Below are 27,735 nucleotides of genomic sequence, written 5' to 3'. Positions count from 1 at the left end.
ACATTGAACCAAAAATTTGAGACAAAATCCATTCTTGCCTCTTAGAATCCAATTTTGAGCTAAATCTCTAGCTGAATGAATAGCTTTGAGCTCATGACTAATGACTGAGAATGTGATAGAAATGCTAATATATAAAAAATCCAACTGTATGCATAGTGTATGATACATAATAAGTATATGTTCATGCATATATATGTATATATTCTTTCTGTATTATTAAATAACTAAATCTCAAATTATTTTTCCTTTACTAATCAAAAATTCTCAAACACATGCCTTTTAAGACCCTGTATGATAACCAAACACTAATAAACTAATACAAAATATGTATGGAGATTAATAAGAATTTGATCAATATTTGAGTCAGTATTATAATTATTAATACAAAAGTAGAGGTTTCATTTATGAAAAGAAAAGACAGTTGTTAGGCATATAATGCATGACATCAGATATAAATCATTAGAAAATACAACTTACTACATCCATATTTACAAAGATTTAATTTTATTAAACTCAGCTGAAGGCAGAGTTAATTGTTAACTTCTAGGTTATGGTTTTTAATTGGTTTTGGAATTAATTCCAATGTGTATTCTGATCGGTATAAATGGATCTGAAATAATATTTTCATAATGTTTAGTAAGAGTTAATGTTATCATTGTCATAGGAGATTAATGGATGTTAAATAGTAATTGATGTAAATTTTACCTGTGAATGTTTTATGTAAGAATTTATCTAACAAAATTTATCTCTGAACAATAAAAATTAGTGGGAGATAGAAAAGTCATATAACTTGAGGGGAACTTAGATATATGAACAAGAGTGAGAATATAATTAATTCAATTTCTCAATCATTCCTGAGTGTCTACTTTATATGTGTAGCAATGTTCCATGAGTGGTAGATATAAAATATATGCGGTGAATATCCAAACCCACACTATCTAGTGGGATGGTAGTTCTCTGGAGAACCACGAAAGGTGTTACTGACAATCCCCAATCACTCAGCAACTACTGCAGTTTACTAAATGTGCAGATATTACAGGGATTCATAACGCTGCCACATGTGTCCTTCAAGTGCATGCCACTGAAGAGACTAGACACAGTCTTCCTTCCTGTCAAAAATCAATGTCTAGGTTAAAGCAAACAACAGTCCAAAAAAAAAGATATTTTCTATTGCACATTTCTCCTTCTTTTCATTCATAGTCACTTCTATGTATCAATAAATTGAAATGTATGAAGTCAGTTAACTCCACTAGTTATTTAAAAGAAAAAAATACAAAGTTATTTCATTGCCTAAGACCATACAGTAAGTCCCCTACGTACGAAACTTCAAGTTGCGAACTTTCAAAGAGGCGAACGTGCATTCCATCAGCGTCAGGCATGAGTGAAATTGCAGCTTGCCCTCCACCTCCTATTGCTGATGACCCTTCAGTTCTACCACCTGCCACCTCCTCTCCCTCCTCCAGTCAGTAACTCTTCTTGCCTGTTCACTCGATGTCAGCCCCTGTATGCCAGCTGTTGTACTGTACTACAGTACTTTTCAAGGTACTGTACAGTAGATTAAAAATGTTTTCTTTATTTTTTGTGTTTGTTTTTTATGTATTATTTGTGTGAAAAGTTTCATAAGCCTATTATAGTACAGTACTATATAGCCAATTGTGTTAGCTGGGTACCTAGGCTAAATTTGTTGAACTTAAGAACAAATTAGAGTTATGAATGTGCTCTCAGGACAGAATTCGTTCGTATGTAGGGGACTTACTATATTCATCTGCACATATATCACCTTATAACCAACTGTCTTCTGGTTGTCGTGCACTAGGCCATAAGCTCCTGTACGTTAGAGATATTCTTAGTAGCCAGTACAGTGGTCCATGTACACAGGATTAAGTTCTTAGTAAATATCCACTAGAAGATAGCTACACTGGGAGAAAAAAAAAACAAACAAAACACACACTTCATCCACCACTGAAGAATGAGACTTAGATATAGGGTTTAGTAAAGTGGGGCAGACTTCTTGACTATTTTACACTGCAAAGTAACCCATTCTAAGAAATACCAGTGACAGTATCTGTGCTTACTGATCAATACAAACTGGTCCTTCCAGTAAAATTTAAATTTTCTTGTGGCCTATAGAGATAAAGTAGAGCAGTGCATCATTTCATTAAATAGTATCACCAAGTTATTACATTTTTGGTTTAAATAGCATTCAACAAGAAGGAAAATTCATGCCATTATTAAATTTGCAATCGTTGTAAACTATTATTGTAAACAATTGTTATAAAGCCCACTGACAGATTTTTACTTATTTTCTTTCATTTTTATTAATATTTAACTTTTTCTTAATAAATTAAAACATATGACATTAAAAATATTTTTGTATTATTAACATAAAAATTCTTATGAGGATATACCTTGCTTCCCTAGTTTAAATATGTATTTTAAAGTTTTCATAAGCAATAATTTTTACACTATCTAAGAGGAAGTGGGTTCTGTTTCCATTAACTACAGTGGTGTCGCAACATATTTAGAAGTAAACTTCTAAAGACAAAATCTATTACAACAATTGTACATTGCAAAATTCCTTTTTTCTTGGCTATCCACACATTATGTCTTTATAATTTAATTTTGTGTACACAATTGTGTATAGTAATGTTTATGCACATGAAAATTTGAGAACGACTCAACTACTAGTGTAAAAAAAAAAAGTTAAAGTCTCTATGCAGGTACCAGACCATCCCCTTCCAAACCAACCTCCCTTTAAGATAACTATTTAATCCATAGTGGTTAATGAAAGAGGACTATGTAAATGATTAGACAGTGTTCCTACTGGCCTGACTTTAGCATCCAACCCCTGTATATCATGCAGATAGATGCCAGAGCTTAAATACCTATCACATTTCTAGAGAAAGTTAGGAATGGGTGCTCAATTCTGAGTTTGGGCTCTGTCAAGGATTTACTCTATTATGATGTCTTAATAATTATTCCTCTTTAATTTTAGTGAACATTAGTAGATTTGTTGGAGCCACCCACTCTTTGATGTTCCTTGAACACACCAGGCTTTCTCCACTTCATGAACTTTCTGCTTCCTTCTCCTTCTAAAATAGTGTTACCCATTAATCCACATGGTTCAGTTTTTCTTCTTCAGGTCAAATATTATTATCAGAAAGACCTCCCAATACCAGTCTCTATATAACAGCCCTTCCCTAATTACCTATTTACATTCCTCATTTTATTTTCTCATAGTACTTATTACAATCTAATGTTTATTTCTTAGTTTATAGTTTATAGTTTCTATACACTATACTAGAATTTAAGCTCCATCTGTTCATAGATTGGCCACTTGTTTGCTGCACATTCCCAGACACTAGAAGAATGCCAGGACCATAGCAGGTTTTCCTGAAATAATTGCAGAATAAGTTAAAAATTGAAAGTGGATTGAACAAGACAGAGCAGTGTAGCCCACAGTAAATTAAGTGCATGCATTAGCAACTCTCCTCTCATCCATTCTCATGTGTGTTTGTGTGCACATACATGATCCTTGTTGAATATCTCATTTCAGAGCATAAAAATATTTTATTTACCCCCTCAGATTCTTGTGTATTAGTCTTTTTAGAGTCAAAGAACCATTGTATACCATTATATACGGAGGAAAACAATAGAGAAAATTAAGGGATCTAAAAATTTTTAAATTGAAAAGATAAATAAAATTGCTAAATGTCTAGCCAAGCTAATAAAAAAAAAGAAGACACACACACACACACAAAAAAAAGAAGACACAAATTATAATATCAGATAAGGAAAAGAGGTCACGACTACCAGATTCATGGACATTAAAAATATAATAAAGAATTACTACAAATAACTCCAAATTTGGTAATTTAGATGAAAGGGGCCAAATCTTTAGAAGATACAAACTACCAAATATACATAATATCAACTAAAAATCAAAACACTTTATTAAATCTATATGTAATATGGAACTTCTAAAGTTCCACAAATGATGGTTAAAGCCTCAGTCTACAAGTGTGGGATGAATAAGTCTTGTTACAATTTAGATCCAATCTTCTAGTATATGTTATGTTTACAGGCATGAAATTGACAGAAATAGGAAGCAGAAATTATTTCCAGTGTTGGAAAAGACTTAATGCTTAAAACAATTTCTAATACAGACCTAGTGGCTAAAATTTCACCCTTAGTAGTAAATTTTGTGAATGTTAAAACATTGGCATTTCCAGGAGATAAAACTATGCAGTAGTTGGTACTTGGAGAGATAATGTATTAGCCATTTCAAGTCAATAACACTATAGTGTAGATTAGATTATCTGATTGTGAAAGCAGAATGAGACAAAGAGGAGACAATGCTTGGCAAAGATAAATTAAGAAGGATGAATATAAAAGCAAAAATACGTATAGTAATCCTTCAAGTTAATTTCCCATAATGAACATTATTGCCTTCAGTCCTCCATATTGGCCCCTTCAATATTCTCATTGAATATTTCCTAAACTTCTCAAATGTACTTTTCCCTTCAGCTCAGTAAATGATTTACAAATCCTTTTAAAGAAACATGGCCCCTCACACTGCCATGCATTTGTACATGATGTTCTGAAATGACCTTTTCCACTTCTTCACCAAACTAAATCTACTCCATTTGGGTATCTCCTGAAGCTTTCTGGGTTATTTTCCCCTTCTATACATAGCATCCTGTGATTGCTTTCAGCACACTATTTATCAAGAGGAATACAAATTAACTGATAGTAAGTTACCTTTGGATTGAGAACCCCTTGTGGTTAGTGACTATATTTTATTTTGTTTTGCTTTTCTCTTAAGACTGGACCACCTAGCCCAGGATCTGAATAAAGAATGAGCTTAAAAATGTTTGTTAAGAAAGAATGAATAGTAACTTATATAATATTGTACAGCAACTATACTTTAATAAAAAAAAATGAATGAATGAATGCCTTGAAAAGGAATGAGCTTTAAAACAAGAAGAGCATGCTGACAACTAGTAAGACTAGTTTATACTATTGATAATATAAAAAGGCGCACAGCTTCATGGATAGCACAGCCCTAACTTTGACTTTAACATTGATTAGAAATGGGAAAACTGCACAGAAAGGTGAAACAGGTCAGAAGAGAGGGTAGAGCTTCCAGGAACTAGACCGTGAAGGGTTTCAGGAGGGGCAAAGTAGACAACATTTAGGTCAGAGGAAATTTGAAAAGCTAAAACAGAGACTTCATTCTTCATCCAGAGACTAGCCAAAGGCAGGATTGAAGAGTTTTGAGGAATCTACAAGGTAGAAATTCATTGAGTCCAGAACCAAAAATAAATGAGGTGGTAGAAAAGGTTAGGAAGGGAAAAAAGGATAATATCATGATATAAATCTAAGAAGCATATCTGGAGAAGACTGGGGATCCCAGTTTTGGCATAACTTTCATGAGGAACCGGTTTTGGACTGAAGAATGATAAATTTTACTCATCAATAAAATTCAATTATTGACATAAGATTGTGCTAAAATGATTGATAACATGAAAAGAACTAGAGCTTTCTCAAATAACATTTAGGAGGGGAGTTTAGAGAGAAGCCTATGCCAATACACTGTTGAGAAAAGTTCAGAAATATCCATTGTTATCATTACTTTCCAAAATCTTGTGATATCTTATGTGTGTTTCAGAGAAAGAAAAAATAGGGTATTTTAGAAAATGCTCCTCTTTCTATAGGAGAGCTAGGAGTGAAATAATTACATGCAAGCCAAATAGTTAAGTCATGCTAGAGAAAAGAAGGAATGAAAAAAATCCAACCTGGGACTGAGACTTGGTTCTAGGGACTAAAAAACAGAAGTGTTTCATGAATAATAATTCAGAAGTGAATAACTGAAAGAATGAAGAATGAACACACATTAAATATCATTCAGGCACCAGACTTCACATTAGGCATTTCACAAGTGTAATCTCAATGATTCCTCTCAAAAATTGTATGAATTATGAATTATTATTTCCATTTTGTAAGTAAAATCATTCAAGCTCCAAGAATGACTCAGCTAAGATTATCTAGTAAGAAAGGGATACATCTGTGTCTGAAAGCCAGACCTTCTGATTGTGTCATTTTGTTCCCTCCATTCCTTTCTTCCTCTGTTCTTTAGTTGTGCTCTACTTAAAGGTCTATGAGTCCTCGGGGGACTTGAGATCCCCAAAATGACTGAGAGAAAACTAACAAAGAATAATTTAACCTGTACCTCAATGTAACCAGGAGCCAGATCCCAGTCAAAAATTTCATCAGAACTCTTCTTAGAATGATTTGACTTCTGTATCTTTTAGAATAAATTTGATGATTGCCTCTCATTTGAAATCATTAACATTCAATTGTCAAATTGTAAAATTGTTAATATTTGATGAAGCATTTAATTTATAGTTTCTTTTAATTAATTATTATGAATACAGCTCTTCAAGAAACTCAAATATATGCTTAAGAGAGTTAAATTATATATCATTGAAATATAATTTTAAATTTATTAATTTAGTGGCTCTAAAACATGCTGGATACTTAACAATATGGAAACATAATCCATTTGCATGTAAGGGGATATTCAGCATTGCTTTTTTACAGCTTTTGTTTTTCTTTAGTACTTAGACCTAAAAGCAAGTATATCAGAGATACTCAGTCATAAAATAGCTGACTTAATTGATTTAATCCAGAATCACACACAGAATGTTAAATATTAACCTTAGAATATTGCCTACAAAGAAAAATCTGTAGTATTTTAAGCCAAAACATTGAGATAATAAAACAGTCTCTGAAGTGAACAAAATAATCAATATCTGTTGTATTGTAGGATATTACATGAAAATAAAAACTGAAAGTTCAAAATTTAGAAGGACAAAATAACATTTAAAATATGTTATAAGGAAAAACATATTTATTTACATATATACTATAGTGGTTTATATCATTTTAATGAAGCTATATTTACTCTGATCTTTATATTTATAAATAGATTAATCAAAACTATGTATTCAAAAGCATAGAAATTTGGGGTTCTTTAAAAATTGCTCAGTTTTCCAAATGGTATTATCAAAAATTTTCATATAGATGTCTATAGATTTTCAAAGCTATAGAATTATTTATTTATGAATCAAAACAAGTTCATAGATTTTTACTTCTTATTCACTTTTCTGTTATATAAATGCTATAATTTAAACAAAACAGCAATAAATTAAACAGATAATATGCGTGAAGAAAAATAACAATTGTTTATAGTTTATCATTTTCTTCCTGTCGTCTTACATAGCAATTTATTTTAATTCCTTTTCAAGCCTTTTTTGGGAATTTAAATTTTGCAGTTTGTATTTTTATGTGCTCTTAATAGACTGAAATGTGAGACAGTTTAAAAAAAGAAAATACAGACTAATAGGTATTACCCATATTTAATTTAAAAAATATGACATCGGCATGCTTCTTTCTGTCCTATGAGAAAGTAGAATATTTTTCTTTTCCCTTTTTGAATAATACTTCTTTGAACTGCCTTTAAGATTTAGGACATACCCTTATTCTTTTACGTAGTACTAAAACTGAATACAGCCAAACATGAAATTCTCTTTGACAAGCAGCTCTGCTCATATCAAGACCACATTACACTGATTCCTGGTATCCATCAAATGTGATGACTTTAATGTAAATATCCTCTCAATGAAAGTGTTTGAACATGGATTATTTAGGATTTTACTTACTAGCAACAGCAAATCTTTGGACTTATAGGGATTAATTTCTGGCTGTCCTAAAATGTTCTTCTCCTTTATTTCTGCAGGCTTGTTTTGGTATGCCAAATATCAGTCAGGCCCTTTGCATTTATAAATTTAGCATATAGGCTCTCCATGTCTAAAATGTCATCATTTTAAACATTCCAAAGCACATTGAATGTTATCATAAGATAACTCTCGGGGAAAATTGTTTTAAAGCACAAAGGTAATTTGAATTTGGTAAATCAAAGCTGAATTCCAAATAAGTGAGAGTTTTTGTAAAGCAATTAGAAAAGTCATGTTTAACTTCACTGCCTTTTTCTAGTAAGATCTTTTTGCATCCTGAAACATCCTTTGACCAAGTCAAAGACAGGTTATTAATGCTCACCATTACAAAGCACTAAAGTTTCACCTTGAAATTTCATCACTTGGAGTGATCCAATAAAAGATGATCCATTATTGCGAAATGAAAGTCATAGTTACCACATCAGTGGTCAGAGGTAAAAACAGTCGCAACTGTGAAAGGCAGATAATCTATGCTATCTTCATTTGGCACTAAAAGCAGTGTTTCTTTAAGTCCCTATTTTGGGGGGCTGCCTTTTCTGTTTGATACTTTCTCCCTAACCTTCCTCACCTAAAAACTGATATTTTTGCATTCTGGGGTGGTGTTTCCAGGGTGAGAGACTCTTAGTGCTTAAACTGGGACAATCAAACCTGCAAAACTGGTTACCTCTTTTTGTTGTTTATCATATTATCATCTAACCAGTATTATAAACTAGAAAAACCCATCAGCTTTCCATGATACCTGTTTCTCTCATCCTTCATATCCAACCAGTTTCCAGAAGCAGGATTTATCATATTATCATCTAACCAGTATTATAAACTAGAAAAACCCATCAGCTTTCCATGATACCTGTTTCTCTCATCCTTCATATCCAACCAGTTTCCAGAAGCAGGTTTTATCCTCTAGAGGCAGGTTCACCATAAACTAATGTAGTGTAAATTTTGGTGCATCTTGCATGCACAAACCCCTTCCAACACTCGGAGAGGCGCTCTTACAAATGTGTTCATATATTCATGTTTTTCTAAAATTTTCAAAAGCATCACAATCAGTTAGGATGACTGTCTCCACAGTGATTGCCCCTCCTGACACTTCCATTTATGTTAAGTAGTGTTAGGGTGACAACAAAGCATGTTTGGAATCCAGCTAAGGGGCAGTTGAATTGGAAATATTTCATTTTTGGTTTATTGGAATATATCAATGTGGTTTACAGTCACTTCTATAAATGGTTATATAATTGTCAGCATTCCTGCTGTAGGAATGGCTTCCAGAAGTACTTCTACAACACACTCTGCTGACCCACCCAGCATTAACAGTAGGAAGTCGAAAAGATATAAATGTGTCACTGTATGAAAGTATCCTCTGGCATCTGGCACTAAAACCATGAGAATGGAGGAAAAATATGTTTAAACATGTATAGAACTAGAAGCTAATATATAGAAAATTCTTCCAGTTTTCAAACATATGTAATTTTAAAGAGATATTTGATTCCCATAAAATGCCTAATCAAAACAAAAGTTATTTCCGGTTAGAAATAGGATTTATAGCAACATGTACAATTACAAACTTGCCATACTCTATTTCTTCCTTCTTTTGATGAAAGACACTTGAAATAAAATTTATCAGAATTCCTGTGTGTAGGGCACAACCTGTAGCAGTACTATAAGAAACAAATTCAACTGTGTGTAAAGCCACATGGTTTTTGTATCTAAACTATCAATTTTTAAAAAATTGATCAACTGTAATAGAAAGAAATCTTAATTTCTTTCTAATCTCTCCACAGAAAATACTATTCTAATTTGTATAATAGCCTTTTATATAGTACTAATATAATAAATGTTTGTCATATGAAGATATTAAAGAGTATGCATCTAAAAAGTTTATATATCTTTAATATAGAGAGCTGTGTCAGGAAGGTAGTTCATAGATATATGCTATTTTTCTGGATATTATGAAATTTGTAGCATTTGTCAGCCCTTTAAATTTAGTAATGATTTCAGATTATTTTCCTCATTATAAATAAATATTTGCTTTTATACGTAATTTTGTACTTGTAATTTTGAACACTTTTTTTTTTAAGAGAGAGAGCCCTGAAATTTGTATAAGCTTCAAGCCTCACAGAACTGGAATCTATCTCCTCACCTTCACCCTCTTTACACTGGTTCAGGAGTTTATTCTCTCACGTTCAAACCAGACATAAAATGTCTGGTTAACAGCTCTCCTTACTCCACTCAATCCTCCCTGCTCCCACCAGGGTTAATGTTCTAAAATACAAATTCATTTATCACCATGGGGTACACATGTCCTTCACAAGGTGCCAGTAACATTGCACAGTCACTGCTTGCTGTCTCAAGCTCCTCTGACCCAAGCTGCTCAATTAGCAGCCTCACATTCCCTGACCTTTACTTTTGAGCATGATGTTCCCTCTCTCTGTGAGGGAAAATCTTATTAGTTCTTCAAGGTCAACCTCAAATATCACCTCCTCAGTGAAGATTTGCTCAATTTATCCATCACTTAAGTGCTCTCAAAACATCTTTATTTTTTTACTTCAGCATTTTTCACTTCACGTGGCATTTTCTTATTGATATGTATGTGTCTCCTAATTAGGAAGTTTTTTGAAAGCAGGGTCTTTAACTTGTCATGAGTGGAGCATGGTGCTTGCTTGACTTAGCACTCATTCATTCATTCACCCATTCGTTAATCATACATATCCATTGATCTTACCTACTGTATGTGTCAGACATTCTTCTGGGCACTAGGGATAAAACTTATACTTGATTCACAATAAATATTGAAATGAATGAGTAAATTATCCTCTGATTTTGTCATAAAGATAACTTTACTTCAAGTTCCTTCATGCCGTTGTCATAGAGCTGACAGAATATTTCATCTTACATTGAAAGGAACAGCTGTGGTAGAAAAATAGGACTGAACTAGGATCAGAAGACCTGGGTTTGAGTTTCTGGGCTTTATTTCATGGGTGGGGATCTTGAGTATGTAAATTTCTCTGGTAACAATTTTTTTTTCTTTTTAAAAATGAAGAAAACATTTCATACCTCTCTGACATACTTTAAGAATTAAATGCTATAGTAGAGGTGGAAGTGCTTTGTCAATAATTGTTTTACACAAATGTTAAGACATTATTGCTTTCAGATGAAAGGTGTTGCTGCTCTTCTGCATTTAGAAACATCTTTCATTTACACTTTTGACAGTAAATCACTGTATTTATTATTTACTGCCCACCTAGAATGAAAACCACCAAATATCACTTGCTCAATCAAACTGCAATAACACTCACTTCTCAGAGATAATGCGATTCAACTGAAGCTAAATGGGAATAATATATTTTGCTAATTCATCGTCACAGTCCTAAAAGTGAATGTCAAAAATGGAACTGTTACTCTGGGTAGAGAGTACTAACAAATGTGGGATATTCTAACACGCACTCAAGTTCAGTATTTATCAGCTAAAAGGCAGTATTTTACCTCACAATTTTAGTAAGTGTAAAATATGTTTAATATCTTTTCTCTTTTCTCTTTAGAACTGTCGGGGTCTACTTTAGAAGAACAGGACCTGAGAAACTACATAGCCACACGGCTTGATACCTCTATTCATCCTAGGTAAGATGGGATGTGCTCCCATTATCATCTTTAAACACAGTTCTACTCTTTGTAGTTAACAACCTGTAATCTGGTTTGATAAAGAAAGGGATTTCCCTTGAAACTGGGAATAATTTATGGCATGCTTCATTGACTTGCTGTTTATTGAGAACTCATCCAAAATTTTAGAAAAGTATGTCAAGCCACGTCTCCTTACCAACCATAAGAAATTATTGTATAGCATTTTTTGAAGCATAGAAAAATATAAATAGAATCTTATATGGTGGAATAATGTGTATCATTTTTTTCATTTTATCAGTACTTTTTCCTCATTCTGCTTAGACATTCCCAGCTCTTTTTTAAGGGAAATGGTTGAACACGTACTTAGGCACATCACAGTGCAATTAACCTCACTACACATGTTTTCTGAGGTGGGCGTGTGACCAGACAATGTCAATAGTCTTTCTCTAGGATATTTCAAATAGGGAATTAAAAAGTAGAGTCCCTTCCTCGCCAGTGATGAAGCTGAAAAGACGTGAGCCTTGGAGCCACAAATGGCCATAATTGCAGCTTAATCAAGAAAGCCACACAGAGAGGTTAAAGGCAACAAACACACAGAGAGAAACAGAGACAAAATACTACAGAAACTGGGAGATACTAGAAATCAAACTTTCATAGCTAGACAAAAAGCAAATTTAAGAATGAGCCGTAATCAGATACTAACACAACAAGAGGAGAGGATAAATCTGAGCAGAATTAATCAACAGAAGTTAGAGACCAAGGGTAATTTAATCTCTTTAGATTCTATTAAATAGTTATTGGACCAGAAGACAGACCTAGGGTAATAAAACATATTCCAGAAGATGTGGAAATTTTGTATGCTCTTGTGATGTAAAATACAGAATGTTCAAGGGCACTAAGGTGAGCTCAGAAGTTTCTGAGATCAATTCACTCTGAATCAACCACCTGACAGTATCATCCACATCCCTGTGGCATACTCTATGGTTTGCCTCTGTTCAAAAACAAGCAGTTCATAGTCTCTTCTCCTTTACTTTTCTCTCCGGAAGTGGTGTACACGCTGACTCTCATGATCCTTGACTTCATGACAGCCAAGTGTGGCCACACGTCCCCATTATGGCCAATAAGATATAAGGGATCTTCCTGGGGCGTGGGAGGTATGGGCTCTGGAAAAGCTTTTAATAGGGACAGGCTTGGTTTGCATACCTCTTCAGGTGCTTGCTCTTCTTCCTTTCATCCTTTCCTCTTTTTCTACCTGGACAATGGACACAATGATGAAAGACACAGCAGCTATTTTTAGACTAAAAATGGTGGTGACATATTAAACATGGTAGAGCAGGAAGATAGAAGGAAATTGAGCCCTTGCTGCTATCCTTAATCAGTCATTCAAGCCCTAGAAAACCTATCTTTAGACATTTTCTCATGTAAAATGAATAACACCCTAGGTATTTAAGCCCCTGTGAGTCTGGTTGGCTATTGTTTACAGCCAAATGCACTCCTGTTATAACAAGGGTTTATATCCCTGCCGGATTCATTGATCCATATAGGTCTTTCTCCTTTTTTTACCCATAGCAGCTTCAGCATTAGCAGATGTTCCTACATAACTTCAAGAGAAGCCCTCTCTATTCCAGGACCCACTGTCTTTCTCCTAACGCTTTTAGGTGGCAGGTGGAGGTTTATGTCGGTTACAGTCAGTTTCCTACTTTTGAGTGGCAGATTTCACCTTTCTAAACATTGTGAATGTTCATAACATGTCATCAGTTAGTGAAATATTAAGAAATAAATATATGATTTAAATGGACTTATTTGATTACTATTATATAATAAAGAGATTGTAAGCCATTCCATTACACTATGGAGAAATTTAATTTTCCACATCTTTAATCTTAATACCTTGGTTTATTTAAAATCAGGTAACTCAACTATTTCAAAATTAACTTTATTATATAAGTCACTGTAGTATAAAAATTATTCTTAAAAGTTGATTTTTGCCTTCCTCCTATTATAATCAATCTAATATCAAATACGATTAGAGTCTAAAAATGACATGACATTTTCAGAAATAAATTATAATTTCCTTCTAGAAGGAAATAGTTCCTAAGTCACTTAAGAATTAAAGGTTATTTTTGTTTGTTTTTAATTTTAAAAAACTATATATCTGTAAGGAATTATTGTAATCATTTTTTCCTCTGTCAGGTCTTTTAAACAATGGACATGTCACCTGAGTCATTCTGTCAGAGTGATTCTGACATTAATTAATTTATCTTTGAGTTACTGCCATGGCTTTCTTTAACTTTCATTTATCTTTACTTTGCATATACACTAGTGAGCATGGAATTATATAGGTATTGTACTATTTCATTTTCTTTTTTTTTCTTTTTTTAATTGACGTATAGTTGACTTACAATATCATATTAGTTACAGTTGCACAACATAGTGATTTGATATTTTTATAGACTATACCCAATATTAACTTATAAAATATTGGCTATATTCCCTGTGATGTACATTATATCCTTGTGACATTTATTTTATACCTAATAGTTTGTACCTCTTAATCCCCTCTACCTATCTTGCCTCTCTCCCCACTCCTCTCCCCTCTGATAACCACTAGTTTATTCTCTGTATCTATGAGTCTGTTTCTGTTTTGTTATATTTGTTTATTTGTTTTATTTTTTAGATTCCACAGGTAAGTGAAAATATACAGCATTTGTCTTCCTTTGTCTGACTTATTTCAGTAAGCATAATACCCTCCAGGTCCATCCATGTTGTCACAAATGACAAGATTTCATTCTTTTTATGGCTGAGTAATATTTTATTGTGTATATATACCACATCTTCTATATCCATTCATCTAAGCAACTTAGGTTGCTTCCATATCTTGGCTATTGTAAATAATGCAGCTATAAACATAGGGATGCAAATATCTTTTTGGAATAGTGTTTGTATTTCCTTTGGATGTATTCCCAGAAGTGGAATTGCTGGGTCATATGGTAGTTCTATTTTTAATTTTCTGAGGATCCTTCATACTGTTTTCCATAGTGACTGTACCAGTTTACAGTCTCATCAGTAGTGCACAAGGCTTCTGTTTTCTCCACATCCTCACCATAATTTGCATCTCTTGTCTTTTTCATGATGCCCATTCTAACAGGCATGAGGAAATATCTCACTGTGGTTTTGATTTGCATTTCCTTGATTATTAGTGATGTTGAGCATTTTTTCATGTTCCTGTTGTCCATCTGTATGTCTTATTTAGAAAAATACCTATTCAGGTCTTCTGCCCACTTTTTAACTGGGTTGTTTGCTTTGTTGATATTGAGTTGTATGAGTTCTTTGTATATTTTGGATACTAACCCCTTAACAGACATATTATTACAAATATCTTTTCTGATTCAGTAACATGCCTTTTCATTTTGCTGATGGTTTCCTTCGCTGTGCAAATGCTTTTAAGTTTTGTTAAGTCCCATTTGTTTATTTTTGCCTTTGTTTCCCTTCCCTGAGGAGACAGATACAAAAAAAAAAAAAATTGCTAAGACTTATGTCAGACAACATAATGCCTATGTTTTCTTCTAGGAGTTTTATGGTTTCCAGCCTTACATTTAGGTTTTTAATCCATTTTGAGTTTATTTTTGTATATGGTGATAGGAAATACTCTAATCTCATTGTTTTACATGTAGCTGTCCAGTTTTCCCAGCACCACTTATTGAAGAGACTGTCTTTTCTCCATTGTATATTCTTAACTCCTTTGTCATAGATTAATTAAGCAAATGTGTGTGGGTTTATTCTGAGCTCTTTACTCTGTTCCATTGATCCATTTGTTGGTTTCTGTGCCCATACCATACTGTTTTGATTACTGTAGCTTTGTAGTATAGTCTGAAGTCAGGGAGTGTGTCTGATATTTAATTTTAGTAGCTACATATTTTCCTTTCATATTGCAACAGACTAAATTTTGTGTCCCCCTCCAGAATTCATATGTTGAAATCCTAACTCCCAATGTGATGGTATTAGGAAGTGGGCCTTTGGGAGGTAATTAGGTCATGAGGGCAGAGTTCTCATGAATGGGATTAGTGCCCTTATAAGAGAGACCCCAGAGAGCACTCTAGTCCTTTTTCCAACCATGTGAGGATACAGTGAGAAGTCCAGTCTGCATCCCAGAAGAGGGAGTTCACCAGAACCAATAATGCTGGCACCCTGATCTTCCAGCCTCCAGAAATGTGAGAAATAAATTTCTGTTTTTTATAAGCCAGCAGTTTATGGTACTTTGTTATAGCAGCCTGAACTAAGACACTTGTAAAATTTAAATGACTGATAATGAGCTCCTTACCTATCACCATTCTCAAAATAAGAGCACATGACTACCTCCATAGTAAGAGAATCATATGGCTTTTACTCAGGTATATGTTATGGACTGAATTCACATAGTTTACATTTCTCTATGACTGATCTTAACACCTAAAAAACTACTCCAAAAGCCAAATCACAATACAATTTATGCCATTTCTCCTATTCCTTACCCTTTCCTCCTCCCACATCTAAAAATTATATCTCTGTATAGACTTTATTGGTTACATGAATTTGCAGATATATTGTATGCAAATTTGCATTTTTGTTCTTTATCTCATTTCCCAAGTAGTCTATCAAATTCCTGTTTAACTCCCAAAACCAACTCAATTGTCACAGGGTTAATTTAATGTATATATATAAAAAGAGAAATATTCATTGCTTCAGTAATCTTTTAAAACATTTCTAAGTATATCATTAACCCATTGCAATAGAATAATGTGTTTGAATGTCTGTTCCCTAACTAGACCATGATATTTATCCCCACCTCAGAAATTTGTCTGGCAAACAAAAGGTTTTCAGTAAATATATTTTGACTGAATTTGATCATAATAGATGTGAGGGCTGTAACTAAGTCTTCTACTTCCTTTATAACTCTCCAGGAGTGCTAATAGTACACAGCACATATTTAGCAAATGCTGAAAAACAGAAAATGAGGCTAGGACTGAATATATGGCCTTAAAATTGATTAGACATTGGTCTTTCCCTTCCGTAAAAGGAGTTCCATAAAAGTGCATTCTTCCTTAATTTTCCTGGTAATTACAATTAAAAATCCTGATGAAATAAATATCAGAGGAATCTGAAAGTGGAAAAAAGAACTAGCTAGGGATTTTGTGACTTGAGGAATGACTTAGAAGTGAATTCTAAATGTTTTGTTTGTTTGTTTTTGCTTCCAATAAATCCTAGGCTGGGTACTAAGGAAGCCCATAAACTAGAAATGCCAATGGTAACAGACTTTTTTTAAAAAAGCCCTAAGAAAGCATAGTCTCCCTAAACAAAGACTGGGAAAACTTATGTCCTGAAAGACATAACTTTTTTGACCTCCCTCCAGGTCTGTAATAACAAGATAAAAGTTGTGCCTCACTGCTTCCCTACAGTGTGCCCTGGAGACTGTAGACAGAACACTATCTTCCATCCCTGCTCTACACTTAGGAGGTAGCATCCCTACCTCTCCCCACCATGCATTGGAGAGACTGTGTGTCAGAACCCTATCAACCATCACCACACTGCACTAACATGAGCAGAGGTGCATCCCCTCTGCTCCACATTGAACACTGTGGCTGTGGAACTGTGGAGTTAGCTATATGGATAATCCCAGTTTTATACTAAGTGAGCATCAGCAAAGAAGCAGCACTCTTTCACCTCTCTATCATGTACTGTGGAGACAGTAAAATGGAGTCTTATTACCCTAAGCTTGTTCTAACCGAATGACAGCAAAGATGAAGTACCTAGCATCCACCCAATTAGAAAGTGGAAGGTAGGCATAGGGAGAGAAGGGAGCTGAAGAAAAGTATTCTGTGTATAAAATTCTGGGCAGACTCCAGAGTGGCCTATGCTTCTAATTAGTCATTCATTGAAAAGCACATGAACAGAGCAGACCAAAATAGCACTGCAAAGGTTTTGAAATCTCAACATTTAAATTACAGCCCCCCAAAGTGGGCCAGGACATGCATTCTGAACTTTAGCAGGAAGATTACCTACTAAAACAGAAGATATAAACATAACTAGTTTTATAATATATGACTTAATATTTCCAGAATATATTCCAAAATTATTCACCATATTGAGAACCAGAGACATCAATTTGAATTAGAAAAGAAGATCAACAGACTGCAAAACCAAGATATATCAAATATTGTAATTATTTGGCAATGATTATAAAATAGATATCATAAAAATTCTCTGATATTAGAAATTCTCTTGAATCAAATGAAAACAGAAATTTTGACAGAAATGGAAGATATAAAGAAAAAAATAAAATCTTAGAACTGAAAAATACAGTAATCAAAATTAAAAGATGAGTTCAACAGAAGAATGAATATGACAGAGGAAATAATGAGCCAACTGGAAGACAGATCAAGAAATTATCCAATTTGAACAACAACAAAAAAGAAAAGGGCCATTCCTCAAAAACCATAAACTATCAAAACATCCAACGTAAAATAGGAAACTTGAATAGTCTTTAACAAAGTTGAATTTCTAGATAAAATCTTCTGAAAAAGAAATATCTAGCTTACTTTTACTCAATGGTGAATTCTACCAAAAATTTAAAGAAGAAATGACACCAATCCTACAAAGTCTTGTCCAAAAAACAGATGAGGGAACACTTGCTAATTAATTTTATGAGGTCACCATCACCATAACCAGATAACATTAGCACCAAAAAAACATATATATATATACACATACATACATATATATATATATATATATATAAACCAATCTCCATCATGAAAATACATGCAAAAATCTTCAAAAAAATATTAGCAAATAGAATCCAGAAATATATGAAAAGAATTATGCACCATGTTCAAGTGGGTTTATTCCAGGAATGCAAAGCTGATTCAGTACTTGAAAATCAATGTAACTCACAATATTAACAACATAAAGAAGAAACAACTGATGCAGGAAAGGCATTTGCCAAAAGGCATTATCCATTGATGTAAAAACTCTCAGCAAACTTGGATAGAACTTCCTCAATCTGATAAAGAACATCTATTGAAAATATACAGTTAACATCACACTTACTGGTGAGAAGCTAAATGCTCTCCACCTAAAACTAAGAACAAAGCAAAGATATTGTCTGCTACCACTCCTTTCCAACATAATATTGGAAGTTCTAACCAGTGCAACAGTCCAGAAAAGGAAATTAAAGACATACGGATTGGAAAAGGAAGAAATATAACTGTCCCTATTCCCACATGGTATAATTGTCTACATAGAAAATCCCAAAGATTCCATTAAAAATTTTTTTTCTAGACCTAATAAGTGAGCATAGCTACTTCAAAGGAAATAAGATCATGACACAAAAATTAAATATATTTCTATATAGCAGTAATGAACCATTTGAATTTAAAATTTAAAAATTACTATGACAATACCTTCCCCAAATAAAACAATTATAAATCTACTAAATCAATTATAAATCAATTATAAATAAAACAATTAATCTACTAAATCCAGCTAAAACAATTTTGAAAATGAAGTTAGAAAAATTGCACCACCATATCTTAAGACTTTCTATATACTTTACAGTAAGTACAACAGAGGTATGGGTAGAAGAACTGACACTAATATCAGTGGAGCAGAATAAAGAATCCAGTAATGGACTCACATAAGTACTGCCAACTGATTTTTGACAAAGATGCAAAAGCAATTCAATGGAGAAAGGAAAGTTTTTCCAACAAATGGAATAATTGGACACCCCTAGGCAAAATATAAACCTCAACCTAAATTTCAAAACCTAAACAAAAATTAACTCAAAATGGATTACAGATATAAATATAAAACCAAAATCTATACAATTTTTAGAATAAAACATAGGAGGAAATCTTTACTATCTTGGGTTAGGCAATGAGTTCTCAGAAAAGACAATGAATATATAAGTCACATAAAAAATTTATTAGTTAAACTTTATTAAAATTAAAACACTTTTGCTCTGCAAAAGACTGTTAAGAGGTTGAAAAGACATGCCACAGATCAGGAGAAAATATATGCAAACTGCCTGTGTTGCACAGGGCCTGTGTCTGGAATATGTAAAGAACTCTCTAAACTTAACAAGCAAAACAGAGACTTCAGCTGGAGAAGGGGCAAAAATCCTGAGCAGACAGTTCATCAAAGAGGATATATGAATGGCAAAGAATTACATGAAAAGAAATATATCAGCCCTTAAAGAAATGCAAATTAAAGCTATGATGAGATACCACTATAAGTGTATTCGAATGGCTAAATTAATAAAAACTGACAATTCCAAAGACTGGTGAGGATACAGACCTACTGGATCCTTCATACACTCCTGGTGGGAATGGAAAATGGTGCAAGCACTCTGAAAAACAGTTTGAAAGTTTCCTATAAATTTAAGTATGCACTTATCATATGACCCTTGGTATGTATTCTAGAAAAATAAAAAATTATGCTTACATAAAAACTTGTACATAAATGTCTAAAGCAACTTGTAATAGTGAAAATTAGAAGTAATTTAAATGTCTTTCAGCAACTAAATATGCAAAGTGTGGCATATTCATGCAATGGAATACTACTCAGGAATTAGAAGAAATGAACTATTGATACAGACAACTACTTGAATGAATCTTGAAGGCATTATGCTAAGTGAAAGAAGCCAGACAAAAACTGAGTGCATACCATATGATTCCATTCATATTAAGCTCAAGAAAAATCTAAACTTAAGAGATCTAGAACAGACTCATGGTTGCCGGGGTTAGGCTTGGTGGGCAGGGTGTGACTAGGAAGAGATAATACAAAAGAGTTTCTTTGAGATTATGGAACCGTTCACTATTCAGATTGTGATGGTAGCTATATGAATCCATATCTGTGATTAAATTTCATACAACTAAACAAAAATAGTACATGTAAAAATGTGAAATCCAAATGTTATGTAGTTTACTTGATAATATTGTATCACTGTCAATTTCCTGATTTTGATGATTGCACTGAGATTTTATAAGATGTTAACATTAGCAGAACCTGGCTGGAGATTACACAGGAATGTCTGTATATTCCTTCAACTTTTATATGTGTCTAAAATTATTTCAAAATAAAAGTTTAAAATACTGACTATATAGAAAATGGAGAAGCATTTGGTGTGAATTCCTAACTCTGAAGTCTTTCTCCTGTCCCTACCCTATGTCATCTGTTGCCTAACAACCTCATTTCTCATTGAGGAGCATTACAAATGGAAAAGTACCACTGAATTACTTCCCACTGACTGTAAAGCAATCACATTATTGCTTGGCAACCAGTCCAGGGTGATGAACAAGAGGTTACTGAGGAAAAAAAGCTCAAGTGGAGGTTTTATTTGAAATTTCCCCTGAAACGAAAGGATGTTCATCAACTCAGGATGGGAGCATGCATACATAGTCTGACAGACTCTATGTATATAATTTTGCTGAACTTAATATATAGGATTTCTTGTCAAGCTTCCAAGAAATGTATTAAAACAATAATACTCTGAAGATTTGATTCATATTTAATCAACATAGTATAAACAGGTCAAATTTAAACAAGCACTATAAAATCATTCCCTAGGCAAGCTACTGTTTGATATCAACCAAGGAAATGATTGTAATATTTGGTGGGAGTATATACTAATCATGACTAGTAAAACTGAATTTTAGCTATATAAATAAAACAACTGAAAGACATAAAATGTCAAATTTACTAAATTAGTGTTTCCTTCTACCATGAAGTGGATGGTTTCATATTCCTGCAAATTCTAGATAAATCTGAATATGTTCCCATCAAATTAACTTCTTTATTAACTTTTCTTTATACTCAAAACTTTCCAAAATTCGAGTTGTGACATAATTTTGTAGAATAAGCAGCACCTAGGAAGAAGTGATGAAAATAAACATTTCTGTCAAGGACTGAGAACTCACATGTAAAAAATTGACAGTATTAACATTACCTGAGCCCTATTTTCCCAGAAAACAGTGATTGTTTAGAAATCCCTGTACACTTCTGTTTTTTGAAATCTTTCTGGCATTTTATATATGTTCCAGGAAACAATTTACCATAAAGAACCACATTTCCCCACAAGAACTGACAAGATTCACTATCTACTCTTTTACTGACTCCCATAAGATTTGGAGACAACTGCCTGCAATATCTGTGACAAGACCAAATGCAGACCCTCTGAAGTCTTATTCTTTGCCTCAAGAATGACTAGCTGCGATCAGAAGTGTTTGTCCCTCTGTAAACAGCTAGACACAAAGAAAAACATTCCCCGTTCAGCTGACAGAGAATTCCCCTAATTGTAAAATGATCACAACGCTAAATCACCCCACCTGTAAATTGTCTTCTTCCTATGAAAGTCTAAGCCAATATCACCCTACCACAACTTTATAATCTTCAAATCTGTAATGCTCTCCCTATTGCAATAGACTGAATAAAATCTCTCCTTAACTGGTGCATTTTAAACTGATTTTAACTGATTGCAACATAAAATGCAATCAGATGTTTTGATTTTTGTTTTACAATATGTTGTTTTGGATAGCAAATGATTCCTGTGATGGTAAATTTTGTGTCAGTTTGGCTGGGATGGCCAAATTAAATTTTATTTCTGGGTGTGTCTATGAAGGTGTTTGCAGATGAGATTAGTGTTTGAATTGGTGCATTTAGCTCCTCCCCAGTGTGAGTGAGCAATATTCAATCTGTCCAGGGCCTGAACCAAACAAAAAGTAGAGGAAGCAGATATTTGTTCCACCTGCCCTTACTGCCTGACTGCTTGAGCTATCAGTCTTTTGATTTTGGACTGGGATTTACACCATCAATCTTCTGGTTCTGTTCAGACTCAGACTGGAATTACACAGCCAGTTTTCCTGGGTCTTCAGCTTGCAGACAGCACATTGTGGGACTTCTCAGCCTCCACAATCATGTGAGCCAATTCCTTGTAATTAATTAATTAATTAATTAATTAATTAACTAACTAAATATCCTATTAGTTTTGTTTCTCTAGAGAACTCTAATACAATTCCATTGCAAGATTTGAATGTTAATAAAATTCTAAACTAGTAGCACAATTTCTTATTAATGTAATTTAGAAAAATGCAAGTTGGAAACTAAGCTAAATGCCATATTTTTGCTAAAACATGATATTAAAGCAAACTGGCAGAAGTCTTGTTTGCATGACAATTTTTTTAGAATCAACTGTTAAATAATGAAGACAACTTGAGTACCAGGAAACTAAGGTTAAGACCTTTCACCAAATTCATAGGAAGTTGTCAAAAGACAAGCACTTCATGTGGAGATACTAAGACTGAAGAAAGTATCTGAATGTCCTCTCAAAAGTGCTTTGACTCAGCCCAGGGAAAATTGTTCCACATTATTAAGTGGATGAAAGAGGGTTACAGACAATCTAAAAGGACAAGTTAACCTTTGCAGAGCAAAATGAAATAGTTGTAAATATTGGCTGAGTGAGACACATTCTTTGGCAGCATTAGAGACAAGATCAGCATTTTAGGAAAAAATTAGCAATTCAGAAAGGCAACAAATTGCAGAACAAAACCAGCAACAGCAGTCAGAAAGATTTTGCAACCAATTCTGGGAGCATTCTTGATCATTCCTTAGTATTTTAGAACGTTTGGAAACAATTATGTGAGTCATTAAATTCTTTTTCTCTTTTAAAAAATTCAGTTGGCTTTGCATTGGAAATCTGTAAAATGTAATACTAATCAATACAAAACATTACTAAATAAAAGAATTACTCAGATGATTAAAGAAAATTAATTTTCGCTTCCAGCACAGCATACATACCTAGGGCTTTATCAATGTGGGAAAGTGGATAGACCTTGGATAAAATATGAATTTTGTTGTAATACTGAGTTGAGGAGGTGGAAGTAAAGAAAATTTCCAAGGGACAGGAAGGGATCCTGAAATCTGAGCTTGAATTAATAAGCACAGAAGAAAGGTAGGTTTTTCCTAAGGAACTTTCCAACATCATGATTGTCTAAAGGAAGAGGAGGAAGGTGAACCAGAGTGTACTATATTGAGCCAGGGAATCTGAAAGGGGCCATGAGATTGGTAATACTCCCTGGCTCAAAAAAAAGCAAAAGTGAATCTTCTCTGGATGAAAGCCTTTTCAATTTAGGCCCCAGTTTTTACACATATTAAGATCAGCCAAATATGAGCTTTTATTAAAGACAGTCAAATTTTTAAGAAAATAATCTTTTTAAGAGACAGAGACAGACAGCAAAAAAGAAATATTGCCATTAATTTTATATGTATAAAATATTTAAAGAAATAAAAGATATAATTATGTATGTGAAATATATAAAGAAACAAGAAATGCAATGACAAAAAAGAAAAAAGATAAAACCAAATGGAACTTTCAGAAATAAAAATAAATTAAGGGGCATCTAAGATGGTGGTATAGAAAGACCCTGAACTCACCTTCTCCCATGGACACAACAAATTTACCCCTACATATAAGTAATTTTCCTTGGAAAAGAACCTGAGACCTAGATGAAGTGCATCTCCACAACAAAAGACAAAAGAGATGCATGGACAAGGGTAGGAGAGGCAGAGACACAGCCTTACCTCGGACCCCACCCTGGACATGGTGGCCCCACAATCAGGAATTATCCCCCAAATACGAAACTCTCTCTTGAGGAGTGAAGGGATTGTGCCTCACGTCAGGCATCCCAACCCTGGGGGCTAGCACTGGAAAGATGAGCCCCTACAATGTCTGGTTTTGAAAATCAATGGGGATTCAGACCAGGAGAATCTGAACTGCAGAGAACAGAGATTCCACTCTTAAAGGGTTTGCAAACAAACCCAAGCAAGCTGAGATCCAGTGCAAAAGCAAAAGATTGAAAAATATCTCTACTATAAGTGAGGGAGACTCAGTTACTAATTTTAAAGTGGTTGGCGAGAGGCAAGAACCTGTAGGGATTCTATCCAGGAACAGAAGCACTGGTAGATGCCAGTTTTACAAACTCATTTTAACATGACAGAGCCTGTGGGCACCATTTTTGCTAGCCCCACCCTCCCCACTCAACAGGCAAGCCGTAATCAACCTGGATGAGTGCCTCAAGCCTAGCCATCCTGCACAGAGACTGAATCACACCTGGAACAGACAAGCACCCTGAGTCCTGCCCTTCCTACACAGCAGACAAGCCACACCCAGGTCAGATGAACACCCCAAGCCCTGACCCCCCAACACAGAGATCAAGCCATAACCTCGTAGCCGGGACAGGTAAGTGACTCAAATCCTACAGTGGCCAAGCCGTAACCAGGCCAGGTAAGCACCCTGAACCCCACTCTCCCCATGCAGCTGCCACAGCCCTATTACAGATAGCATGCCTACACAGCGCAAGTGAGGGACACTCATAGAGTGCCTGGCTCTGCTGGCTGGGGGAGATTGCACTTCTGGGACACACAAAACAGCTCCTATACAAACCACTCCTTCAAGACAGGGAGGTAGTCATTTCAGGGAGACAGAGGAATATGTTCCAAAAACAAAAAAACAGGCAAGTCTCCAGAAAAAGACCTTAATGGAATAGATAAGCAACCCACCTGATAAAGAGTTCAAATTAGTGGTCATAAAAAGCTTACCAATCTCGGGAGATGAATGGATAAACACAGCAAGAACTTCAATAAAGAGACAGAAAATATAGGAAAGTACCAAACAGAAGTTATATAACTGAGCCAAAATAGACACTAGAGGGGTTCAACAGCAGAATGAAAGAAATAGAAGCACAAATCAGCAGGCTGGAAGACAGTGCAATGGAAAACACCCAGACAGAGAAAAAAAAAGAATTAAAAGAAGTGAGGATAACTTAAGGGACCTCTAGGACAATTTCAAACAGAATATCATTTGCATTACAGGGGTCCCAGAAGGAGAAGAGAGAGAGAAAGGGCCAGAAAAATTGTTTGAAGAAATAATGGCTGAAAGCTTTACTAATCTGGGGAAAGAAACAGACATCCAGGACAGGAAGCTCAAAGAGTTCTAAATAAGATGAACCCAAACAGAAACATACTGAGATACATTATAATTAAAACGGTAAAAGTTAAGGATAAAGAGAGAATCTTAAAAGTGAAAGAGAAAAGCAACTTATTACATATAAAGGAAACCCCATGAGGCTATTTGCAGATTTTTCAGAAGAAACTTTACAGGCTAGAAGGGAGTGGCATGGCATAGTCAAAGTCCTGAAAGGAAAAAACTGCCAGCCAAGAATTCTGTATGCAGCAAAGAATTCAGAATTGAAGGAGAAATTAAGAATTTTCTAGATAAGCAAAAAGTAAAGGAGTTTATCATCACTCGACTGGCCTTATGAGAAATGTTAAAGAGACTTCTCTAAGATAAAAAGAAAAGGCACTAATTAATAATAAGAAAACACACAAGAGTAAAATCTCACCAAAAAAGGTAAATAAATAATAAAGATAGTGGATCAATCACTTATAAAGCAGGGATAAAGGGTAAAAGACAAAAGTAGTAAAACTAATTAAAAATACAATAATTCATTAAGACAGATATGTAAAATAAAAATATGTTAAAATGTATCATCAAAAATATAAAACATGGGGGATGGAAAATATAAAGCTTTGGAATGTGTTCAAAATTGTTACTATCAACTTAAAAGAGACTGTTATATACATAGAATGTTATATGTGAACCTCACAGTAACCACAAAGAAAAAACTCATAGTAAATACACAAAAGAAAATGAGAAAGGAATATAGACATAGCATTAAAGAAAACAATCAAACCAAGGGAAGAGAGAAAAAGAAGAAGAAAGTAACAGAGAGGAACTACAAAAACAGCCAGAAAGCAATTAACAAAATGGCAATACCTATCAATAATTGCTTTAATGTAAATGGACTAAATTCTCCAATCAAAAGACATTGGGTGGCTAAGAAAACAAGTAAGCTCTCCAAGAAGAGATACTTGTGCAGAGATCAAAATTGAGTGAGACAATGAGCTATCCAGACATTGGCATAAGATTTTCAGGCATAAAGAGTAAGCAAAGAGGCAGGAGGGGATTTGGTGTACTCAAAGAATAGAAAAGAATCCAGAGTGGATGAGGCACAGGGAACAAAGGCCATGGAGTTGAAATAAATTCAGAGAGATAGGCAGAGGCCAGATCTTGTATGCCATGGGAGGGACTTTGGGTAAAGTGTGTAGGAAAACCACTTGAAGGTTTAGAGCAGAAGAATGACTTGATATGATTGATGTATTAAAAGAATCTTGCTAACTGTGAAAGAATAGATTATAGGGTGTTAGGGATCACCAAGACTGGAAGTGGGGAGACCAGGGAGAAAGCTACTACAGTAGTCCATGCAGAGATGGTGGGAGTAGTGGGAATGGTGAGAGTGATTCGTTCCAGAATATATTTTGAAGGTATAGACTACAAAACGTGTTGTATTGGATATGGATGAGGAGAGAAAGATGATGCAAGGATTATTTTCAAGGATTTTGACTTTAGCACACAGGCAGATAGTAGTGCTTATTCACTGAAGTATGAGAACATTGTAATAGGAACAGATTTGGTAGGTAGTGTGGAGGTGGGGGGAGGTAGGAATCAATAATCCAGTTTTGGATATGCTAGATTTGAGATATCTGCTAAACATCCAAGTGGAGAGGTTTAATAGTCATATGGTATATTTATAGAGTTCAGGAGAAAATGTACGGCTACTCAAAAATTGATTGTTATCAGAACAGAGGCAGTTAGAAGCATGGAGCTTAAAATTTCATGTAGGGCATGAACGTAGAGGAAGAAAAGAAAAATCTGAGTCTAAGATTACTCCGATATGTAGAGATATAAAAGACCAGGATACAGAAAATGAGACAGATAAATGGTAGCCAGTGAAGAACGCAGAATTTTTTAGTGTGAGACACAAAGATAAAACAGTAAAATAAATAAGCAAATCATGTAATGAGAAGGACTAGTTTTAGTGAATATTCCCAAAATTAAAATGGATATTTTTAAAGTGACTTCAATTTTTATTTATATTTTTAAATTTTCAATTTAATTTTTTTAAATTAAAAAGAAAAATAAACAGTTTACCCATTTCCCCTCACACCCCACCTCTGATCTATGGTGAAGTGACTTCATTTTTTATCTTTGCTTACCTTCACAGAGAGCCATATAATTGATAAATTCTGATAGAGACTGATGCTTTCACAAAACTGGATTGCAGGATGACCCAAGTAATTTTCTGAAAGAAAAATATATATGAAAACGTATACTGTATTGTCAGGATTGCTGTTCTTATATAAATAGATGGATAAAATAATAGGAGCAATA

General features: G+C 34.1%; 1 long non-coding RNA gene across 2 annotated transcripts in view; it reads left to right on the top strand.

The window, feature by feature from the left end:
* LOC137765258 (uncharacterized) overlaps nucleotides 1-27,735 on the top strand; it is a 408,308-nt gene that overhangs the window by 304,421 nt on the left and 76,152 nt on the right. For both annotated transcript variants that reach the window (XR_011074138.1, XR_011074137.1), the window contains exon 4: nucleotides 11,336-11,414. This is a non-coding gene — a long non-coding RNA (uncharacterized lncRNA). The remainder of the gene's footprint in view (nucleotides 1-11,335; nucleotides 11,415-27,735) is intronic.

Source organism: Eschrichtius robustus, chromosome 5 (assembly GCF_028021215.1).
Source record: "Eschrichtius robustus isolate mEscRob2 chromosome 5, mEscRob2.pri, whole genome shotgun sequence".
NCBI classification, from domain to species: Eukaryota; Metazoa; Chordata; class Mammalia; order Artiodactyla; family Eschrichtiidae; genus Eschrichtius; species Eschrichtius robustus.
Note: the sequence above shows the minus strand (reverse complement) of the source record. Positions and strands in the feature narration are given on the sequence as shown.